Raw genomic sequence first — 10,507 nt, 5'->3', positions numbered from 1 at the left:
CGTCTCAGAGCTCGCAGGCTCCGCCCACACCTGGCGTCAACGTGCTTGGACAGCCCTGAGATCCGATCTGGATCGCCTCAGACCCAATGAGACGCCTCCTCCTCCTGGGGGGGGGACCGCTCCGAAGCTGCGGGATCTTTGCTTCACCAAACAAACGCTCTTCTTCTCAGCAGAGGGGTGTTCAAAAACCACAACCAGCGACGCAAAAAGTGAAGCGCCGACGAATTACAGCCGGCAAAATTCACTTTACAACAGGGCGATTTATTCACCGCAACACACATTTCCAGAAGCTCTGTGTTTATGTTGCTCTAAAGTTCTACTAGATAATTTAAGCTGTAGGAAAATAGTGTTCTCACGTTGCTAAATGCCTTCAAGAACTGTACTTGAGCACAAAATTTTACCATTTGAAATGTTTTTACAGCTTCTGCAGTCAGAAATGACCTGAATTAGTTTAAAATTTAAGTTGTAGCTTTTAGAAAATCTAAAAAAATGTCATCAAATTCAAACAAGTGACGATGGAAAGTCAACTTATCAGTAGATTTAAATGAACCCAAAGCAAATATCTAAAACAAATACAGATGTAGTCTTCACATAAAACATTAAGTAAGTCTATAATACACATATTTTTACTTAGGTGGCATCAAAACACAAAGTCACAAACGAGAATAAATACACCTCAATACAGAGCTACAAATAAATAACTTATAATTTATCATTTTAATGCCTGTGATGGAACCCTGGGGGGAAACGAACCAACAAACATGGAGTCATTACTCATTATGTACAAAAATTGAAAAGTTTTATTTACTTTTTTCTTCTGCTAATCTCATGTTTCAGGATGACGCCAAGAGGGAAAAAAACAAAAACAAATCCTGAACCGGAAGAATCCCAGAATCTCTGACGTTTGTGGGAGTTTGACTCGTTTGAGGCGTTTCCTGCTGGGCGCACGCAGTCAGACAAAAACCCGTCAACCGGAGGAGCGGGTTGATTCAGTTTTCTTCTCTTTAAACAATAAAGTGTTTCGTAACAAGAGTTTAATTTCACCCGTTCTGTTCCAGATGTGCAGCCTGAAACAGCTGCCGCTCTCTGTACGCAGCTGGACGTTGCGAGGCTCTGTGCCATAAACAAAGGTAAGCAATCACACACAACCCTAATTCTGCTGCCAGAAAAATGATGCAGCGTCCCCCCAAATGGATTACCGTACAGGACACGAAGTCTCGCAGCCATAAATCTGCAGCAGTGTTAGCGGGCAGCCACCTCATCCATCAGTAATCTCATCTGAAAGGCTCTGCAGCAGCCGAGGGTGAGACCAGGAGCCGAAGACGACTCCTGTTTGCCTCCGGTCGACTTCACACTGAGCCCAAAGATCAGAGCAGCCAGGCAACCAACAGATCAACAGATCCAGGGTCTGCGGAGACAGACGGGAAGCGGCAGCAGTTTCTGCCTCGGGATTAGAGGCAAACTGCTCAAATCCAGTTTAAAGGTTTTAATCGGCAGCAAACAGGAGTCATGTTTACGGCTGAGAAGTCGGAGACGTGCAAACAAGACAACCGCAGAAATCTGGACTTCCTGCAAAAACGAATTCTGAGGGCTGAAGTTTGTTTAAAAAGCTGAAACTGACATGTTTGTTAAAACGAGCAGAACAAAGATTTAAATCAGCAAAACCGTAGCTAAAAGCTATAATTGGCAAAACTGTAGCTAAAATTAAAGAAACTGTGACTACAAGCTAAAAGCCAGAGCTAGAAGATAAAATTAAAACCATAGCTACAAGCTAAAGTTGGCAAAATTGTAGCTTAAATCTTAAATTAGCAAAACGATGGCTTAAAGATGAAATTAGCAAAACAAGCTATAGGGTAAAATTTGCAAAATTATTGCTAAAAGTTTAAAATAGAAAAACCATAGCTGACAGCAAAAAGTAGCTAAAAGTTAAAATTGTAAAACAGTTTATAGCTAAACTAAAGCTACAAGCAAAAAATTAAAAAAACATGGCTACAAAATAAAATTAGATAAATTATAGCTAAAAGTTAAATTATCAAAACCATGGCTACAAGCTTAAAATTAGCAAAACAGCAGCTACAACCTTAAGTTAGCAAAACTAGCTAAAAGCTAAATTTGAGAAGCTAATGGCTAAAATCTGTGAAACCATTCCTTAAAGCTAACATCAGCCAAACCACAGCTAAAAGCTAAAACGAGCAAATCTGATGGTAGAAGCTAAAATGAGCAAAATCACAACTGAAAGCTAAAATTGAGAAACAGCAGCTAGTAGCTGAAATGAGTAAAAACCGTCGCTAAAAGCTAAAATTAGGAAATGTTTTCGTATTTTGATGACACGTACTGAATTGGGTCAGTTTACGCTGAATTTTAGAGGAAGATTCCTCCGAGTGTCTGAAAGATAAACTGATGGTATATCCCCCCCACCCTAAAATCCTTCAAATTAAAAGTCTAAATCTGCTTCTGAAACTACAACATGAATGTGCTGATTAAGAAGATGAGATTACATCCATGTTTGAATTCAGACATTTTATTCTGGGTCAAGACTTACATCTACATCCTTCCTGCTTTATTTTTATCCCATTTAGGGATCCATGTTGTTCGTCAGACTTCTAACAACGGATCAGCGGAGGCACTTTCTTCTGGGTTTTTTTTATTTTTTGGCTCTGTACCCTTGAAGCCACAGCTTTGAACCCACAGTAATGAAGCGTATAAAGCGAGTCTCGTGATGACAAATCGCTCTCCTCGAACCCTGACAGCAGGGGTGAGAACGGGAGCAGTGCCGCGCTCTCCTCCTGACAGCGAACTGACACTATTCATCGCTGCGAGTCGAGATACGAGGGGCCCAGAACCAATCTGCTAATGCAGCTCGGAGGAATAATCGCAGCCAGTTGCAAAGTTGGAGGGGAAGGTGGGGGTGTGAAGCCTCATCAGTATGAGAAAGATGCAACTGGATGCCAGTCTGATTCATCCCCTCACCTTGAGAAATGTTTTCATCTTCATGGATTCATGCTTTATAGCAGAGACTGTGAATTTCTCCCAATCCATGAAGCAGTGGACTGTGAAAGGTTTTATTATTGCAGGTTTCTGATGCTCCTGTTAATGTGCAATGCTCCTCAGCAGGTACGGTGGCAGGTTGAGAGCAAGCGTGTTGGTTTAACGGCCATTTCAAAATGGAAAACCTGTTAATTAGCGCGGCCAGGTCTTGCGGGATCAACCTACTGCGTGTGGGACGTCCAGACTAACGAGCTGATTATCATTCCGGCTGTCACGCCTCACATTACACGGCTTGTTGCTCCGTGCTGAAATATGTTTGTTTTTATTGCGGGTTATCGCCCCTTTATCATTCAGACAAGGCTGCATGAGATTCTGTCATTGTTGAGCATTGTGATGACGATATCAGTGACGGAGAAAGGCCTTGAGAGAAAACATATCACATGCCACCTTTTGAAAACTCTCTTGAGTTTTGGCTGATTTGGTCAAACCTTGTGGACGATGTTACCCACAGTCTCAGGTGAGATCCTCTGCGATCTGTTAGCACTCAGAGGACGTGTCAAGGACGACTCTCAGCTACTGTCACACCAAACTGTAGCTCAATATCTGTAAAACTGACGGAGTTACAGACATTTTTCTGTTAGCTAATGCCACTTAGCTGTGGCGGCCATCTTAACTGGGGATGACTCCAAAAACCAGTCAGTTGTAGGTGTTCATCCAGTGATTGCTTTCTGAGAATTTTAATAAAATCAGTCCTTTGGTTCATGAGATATTTTGCTAACACTACAGAGAAACGAAGACAGACGTACAGCAGACAAAAATGGCGGCAGGAAAGTAATGAACTCGTGTTTTTCCTCACGCCTCTCTTTCTTATCGCAGCACTCTGTGTGTTTAGCATTTTCACCCATCGAGATGTATTAAAACTAGACACAGGACCAGAAGCAAGAAGTTGAAGCCACAACGGAGAAGTGCCCCCTAGTGGCTGGCTGCAGTACGATTCTTAAGCCCCGCCCTTTCCCCGACTAAGAAAAGTGCCATGTTACATTTGATTGACAGCCTGTTAAGGAGCTGGGAGGATGTGTAGGCGGGACTTTGTTGCTTAGGGTGCAGTCCTGAGTGAGCAGACTCTGGTTCCAAAAATACAACATGGCAGCAGCCAAAAAAACGTTAAGTTCTGGACAATCAAAGCTGAAATTTGGTTTGGCTAAAACACCTTTAACTCTGTCATTTTTTCAAAATAAGATCTCAGTTTAAAACTCGACCGATGAGCGTTCCTTCAAGGGATAATAGTTTTGTAATTTCATTTTATTTTCAACTGCAGAGTGAGCTCATTAAAATGCTTCTTGGAATCAAGAAGCTGCTGTCAATTCAGAATGATTAAAAATAAATAAATTAATTAATAAAATACCAGGTTATAGATTTTGGTAACTGATTTCAGCAGGGAGCTAAAATATAAAGTTGCACAGAAAATAGCTCCAGGCTATATGTTGCAACTCTCACCCGGATTTATTTTATGGTGGCTCTAAACGTTTATAAGTTGCACTGAACTCAAAGAACCACACAAGCTGATAACTAACCAACATGTCGAGGCTCCCTGGAACAACAAAACTCTGACAAAATGACCTCATTAAATCTAAATTAGGCTGAAGACAATAACTAGGTTATTCCCAGAGCAAACTTAAATAAGAAAACTCGTTCTACTTTCAGTCTAGCACTGTGTGATGGCATTTCTAACCTCCATCACATTCTGGCTTCAGCTTATTTCTCATAGCAAAAATAAATTAAAAAAATATTTATACCTGATTTATCTGATTTGACCTGAATTTACATTGACCTCCGTTTCTTTTTGACCATTGACTTCCATTATAGCCCAAACTTTCAGCCCGATTCATTCTGTCCATTTTTGATTGTTTACGAGTTTTTTTGGACTGTCACTACTTCAGCGTGCCTTCGGCTGTTTTACCCGTTCAGGGATCAAAACCTTCAGCTCGTTCAGGACGTCACGCCTTTGACTTGTGGTTTTTGTAACCTTTTTTGAAATATTTACCTTCATTTGTAGAAAAACACCCGAAAACTTTTCAAACGGCTCTTTGAAACCTGCTTCAGCTCATGTGCTTCCTGTTAAATTTTAGCTACTCTTTTGCTAGTTTTAGCTGTTGTTCTGGAAGTTGTGGCGTTTAGTTACTGTTTTGTTGATTTTAACTTTTGATTTGCGAATTTAGATTTCAATTATGCTTTTTCTGGTTAATTTTTAGCTATGGTGTTTCTAACTTTAGCTTTTAGCTACGGTTTTGCTAATTTGATCTTTTAGCTATAGTTTTACTAAAGTTATCAATCTGGTTTTACAAATTAAAGTTTGTATCTACAGCGTTGCTAATTTTGTCTTTTAGATACAGTTGGGCTAATATTAGCTTTCAGCTGTGGTTTTACTCATTTTAGCTTTTAGCTTTGGTGTCGCTGATTTAAGGGTTTAGCTGTGTTTTTGCTAATTTTATCTTTTAGCTGCGGTTGTTTCTAAAGTTATTTATATAGTTTTGCATTTTACCTTTTAGCTACAGATCTGCTAATATTAGCTTCTTGCTGTGGTTTTACAAATGTTAGCCTTTAGCTACAGTTTTGCTAAGTTAGATTTCAGGTATTGTTTTTGCTAAATAATCTTTTGTTACAATTTTGCTAACTTTAGCTTTTAGCTATTGTTTTGCTCAGTTTTTCTTAGATGCAGTTGTGCTAAATTTAGCTTCTAGCTACAGTTTTGTTAATTTTAGCTTCTGTTCTGCTTGTTTTGACTTTAACACTTTAGTTTCAGCTCTCAACATTCACACCTCATGTTCGCAGAATGATTCCCAGTCATGGAGTTCATTTAGCTTTTAGCCTTTAGCCTTTAGCCTTGTATGTTTATGTTGATGTTTTGAATTTTTACTGTTTATTGTTGATCAGCACTTTCGTTGCAACTTGTTGTTTTAAATGTGCTTCATAAATCAACTGACTCGACTGACCTCCATCCTTTCCCACCCATTGGCCTCCATTAATTCCTCTGACCCATTGATCTCCATCAGCTTCCGTTTATTGACATCCCGGCATGGCAACCCGTTGACTCGTACGCACCCGTAGCAGCCGACCTTGATAGATTCCCAGCGGCTGACGTACGGCAACCACTCATTCCTCGACACTCACCTCAGTCCATTACCACTCATTGATCTCAATTAATTTGAAACCACCGGCGTTCATCTATTCCCAGCTGCTGACACCTGACCCCCATCGCCTGAGAGCCAACTCTTCCCGTCCTCCGGACTGTTCCCGGCCACCGGTCTTCATCCGTCCCCGACAGCTCAGAGCCAATGACCATTTCTCCTGGAGCCGCTCACCTTCAGCCTCGGCCGTTGACTTTGTAGCTTTCGGTCATCTGTAGCTGCTACCGTCCATAAAGCCGCCGATAAATTCCCTTCAGAGGCAACCGGCTTTAATATCTCACATCACCTCCTGGCAAGAGAGGACGAAATAAATTACATTGAACTCCAATTCATCAGGAAGAACTGACTCCAAAGCAGGTCAGATTAAGAGATATATTATTATAATTGTTTAGGTTGTTTTCCTTTTTCTAGTTTCTTCCAAACATCTTTAACAATCAGTCTACTATTTGTGCTGTTTTATCCATTCATAAATCAAAATATTTGGCTCATCTGGTCAGTTTTTGTAACTTTTATACTTTTTTTAATGTATTTAAATTTTATTTACAAAGATTTTCCCCATAGAAATGCATTGAGATCTCCTCAAAAGCATTATTAGATGAAATATACTTCAGCGAATGTTCTCTCTTTCTGTCTTCTTCTGCTCCTTTTAGCTGCCGTCTTGATCATTTTAGCTTTTAGCTGCCGTCTTGATCATTTTAGCTACTACAGTTTTGCTCATTTAAAGTTTTAGATAAACTTCTCAACATTTAACTGGCTTTAGCTACAATTTTGCTACTTTTAGCTTTTAGCAACTTTTTAGCTAAAATGGTTTTTAGTTATGATTTAGCTTTTTTTAGTTTTAAGCTGCAGTTTTGCTAATTTTAGCTTTTTGCAGCTAATTTAAAAAGTTTAGGTTTTAGCTACAATGTTGGTAAAACTGGTTTTACCTTTGATTTAGGCAGATTTAGTTTTTAGGTATAGTTTTGCAAAGTTTAGCTTTCAGCTATGGTTTTGCTAATTTTAGCCTTTAATCACTGTTTTGATAATTCTTGCTTTTAGCTACTGTTTTTTCTTAATTTAGCTTTTTGTTATGATTTAGCTAATTTTATTTTTTTATCTGCAGTTTTGCTAATTTTAGCTTTTAGTGACAGTTTAGAAAAAAATATCCCTTAGCTATAGTTTTGCTAATTTGAGCTTTTGGCAACTATTTTGCTAAAATTGCTTTTAGCTATTATTTTGCTGTTTTTAGCTTTCAGCTACTGTTTTTCTTAATGTAGGTTTTAGTTATGATTTGGCTATTTTTAGTTTTTAGGTGTAGTTTTACAAAGATTAGCTTTTAGCTATGGTTTCAGTTATTTTAGCCTTCAGCTACAGTTTAGTTTTAACTTCAGCAGTTCATTCATTCATTCAGTCATTCAGCAACAGATTTTCTCTCCTTTCTGAGTTGGATTTACCACCAAGGCAAGAAATCCGTACTCGGCTGTAGCCTTTAAGCCGTTTATTGTCTCCTTTTTGTGTTATTTGTGATTCTCTTGTTTCGAAAACATGCAGTCCTCTAAATCTGATTCCAATAGTTGCTCCTGAGGAGCCACGTTTAAATGTAGAAGGCATTAGTCATCTTTCATTGACGTTCTCCCGCTTTCCCCGCAGGAGAAAAATGGCTTCATTGTGCTGCACTTATGCCAACGAGATAAGAGCCGACTTTCAGTGCATCTTCCCGGGCTGGCGTTTCGCCAAAGATTGCTTCATATTCTCAAGCCCCCTGTTTTTTTTTTTTTTTTCTGTTAGAGACAATTAGGAACACGATGTTCTGGCGCCTGACCAACACACCGACAGCCGCAGACTCTGACCCTCCAGTAGGACATGATGTGGCTTCGTTGTTGAGTTTAGGACGGGCGGGGGGCTGGGGGAGGGGGGGACGTCCAACCTTCATGCCAATAAATCCCGTTTAAGGACTGACGGGGTCTGAACAGGTGACTTTGCCGTGCATGGAGCGCTCCTGCACTCAGCCGACCCAGCTGTAATACGTGTAGCCGACACGTTTCAGTGGTTCTCGTGCACGCTTCTCTGCGCGAGTCTCACTGAGAAGAAAAAGCTGGTTTATGTAATCAAAATCTGTTCGCACATTTGCATATAACACCATATGCCGCTTGTCTGCTTAATGCTCATTACTGTTAACTACAATATGTGGCCGCACATGCAGGATACTGACACAAAGCATTTAGGTGTTTATTTATAAACTTTTAATATTACATAGTTTCCTTGGATAAGGCAGATTATATGAATTCCAGAAAGGTGTTGTTACCGCAAAACATTCCGGCTCGCATAGTGGCATACACTGACAATGAATTCATATAATAAATGACAGTAGTTTTATCAGGCTCACAATGATACGATATGAAGGATCCAAAAAGACCGGCTTCGACCAAAAGCCTCTGCTGGAAGAAGAATTCTCAGTTCAATACACCTCGGAGAATATATTATAAATACTCAAAAATCAAATTACCATAGAAGCTTTAAAACGTACTAGCCTATTTGACACTTTAGGGAAAAAAAACAAGGTTTGTGTGCATAACTACAGCAAAAGGTTTAGCATCCTGTCAAGATATCTAAAGCTACCTACATATGTCTAAACGACATCGTTGGACAGTACTTTATGCAAATATGCTAAGTCACTTAATCGAAGGAAAAAAGATACTACGCAAACATAATAAGCTGTTTTCTATAGCGTATATGCAGCTTTCCACTGCCTAACAGCACCACAACATCCATTATAGTCTAACTACGCACTGCTAGTGTGTCAGAGGACATGCCGAGGAAGATCAGCGAGCCACGGAGGACCGACTTGTTTCACCGAGTCTTAATAATTCAACGCAGCCGCGTGTCGCGTCCCAGCGAGAGTTTAAAGTTTAAACATCACTGAGGTTTAAACGAAGCAGGGTGGAGGGGTGGGGGAGGAGGAAGAGGTCCCAAAAATCAAAGCAGGCAAATACTTACAGTTTAATAAAGAGGCGCCGGTTTGCTAAATGACTTCAACTGGTTAACTTAGGTTATGGAGCAGGGCCATGCCCCCCCAACCTCACCTTTAATCACCTGGCAGGCCTTCTTACAGACACTCACCTCGTTGTCTGGAACATTTACCTCATTTCTCAACTTTCTCATCCCCTATCTGTAGCTCTTCTCATCCCACTTCCTTCTCATTTCTCATCTATCACCTTTAACACTCCACTCAACATCCTCATCTTTCCCCTTTCTCATCATACATCCTCATTTCTCATCCAGTCTCTTTAAAATCCCACGTATCCTCCGCATCCCTCTCGTGTACATCTTCTCATCCTATTTCCTTCTCATTTCTCATCTATCCCCTTAAAAATCCCACTTATTCTTCTCATCCCTTGCTCGTACCTCTTCTAGTCCCACTTCCTACTCATTTCTCATCCCTTTAACATCATAGGCACCGTCTCTTCCTTTTCTCATCCCACATCCTCATTCTTCATCTGTCCCCTTTCTCATGCCACTCATCCTCCTCATCCCTCATTCGTATCTCTTCTCATCCTCCTCATTTACCATCTATTCTATTAAACTTCAAACTTATTTTTCAGATCTCTCTTTTATCATCTCACTTACTCTCATGATCCCGACCCTTTCTCATTCCAGTCATCCCCCTTCTCTTCGCCCCTCTTTCTCATCCCACCAATCCTCCTCCTTCTCATTTGACTCATACCTCAAACCCTTTCTTGTCCCACTCATTGTCCTCATCCTCCTCACTTCGACTCCTTCGCATCCCATTCGTCCTCTTCGTCTCTCGCCGTTAAACCTGCCCCTTCTCATCACATTCATCCTCATCATTCCACTTTATGACGCCTCCCTATCAGGCTCATTCTCCCGAGGCCCTTTCCAACAAATTTACTCCGTTCATTTCAAATCTTTTTTTTTTTTTAAAACAATGCCAAGTCACAACTAAAGTCGGATCTAACGCAAACCCGGCCACGTTCTGCCCGATTCAGTCAGATTCATCTAATTTGATTCGAAGCCAGCTGTTATCATTCTCATTCTTCCTTCCCATAGGTCACCCTCTTCGTTCATTTGTCCATTTCCTGTCTCACCATCTCTTGGGGATCCTATAGTAGGCCGAGCCATTTGAAGCCATTTTAAGTCTTTTTCACAAAACCACCAACCAGGAGCCTCAGCCTTCCCGTTTCATTCACGCCTGGCATGGCCCCCTTTGCTTGTAAAGTATGAATGTGTGAGTCCACACAGCTCACCTGTGCGTCACTGTGGGGATATCTTTAGGTCTACTGGTCTGCTGCATTTTCCTACTGTTTCTAAGTTAATCTACAAGCGGTGGGAGT

The sequence above is a fragment of the Kryptolebias marmoratus genome, linkage group LG13 (assembly GCF_001649575.2).
Source record: "Kryptolebias marmoratus isolate JLee-2015 linkage group LG13, ASM164957v2, whole genome shotgun sequence".
Lineage (NCBI taxonomy): Eukaryota > Metazoa > Chordata > Actinopteri > Cyprinodontiformes > Rivulidae > Kryptolebias > Kryptolebias marmoratus.
The sequence above is the reverse complement of the archived record's forward strand: the minus strand, read 5'-3'. Positions refer to the sequence as shown.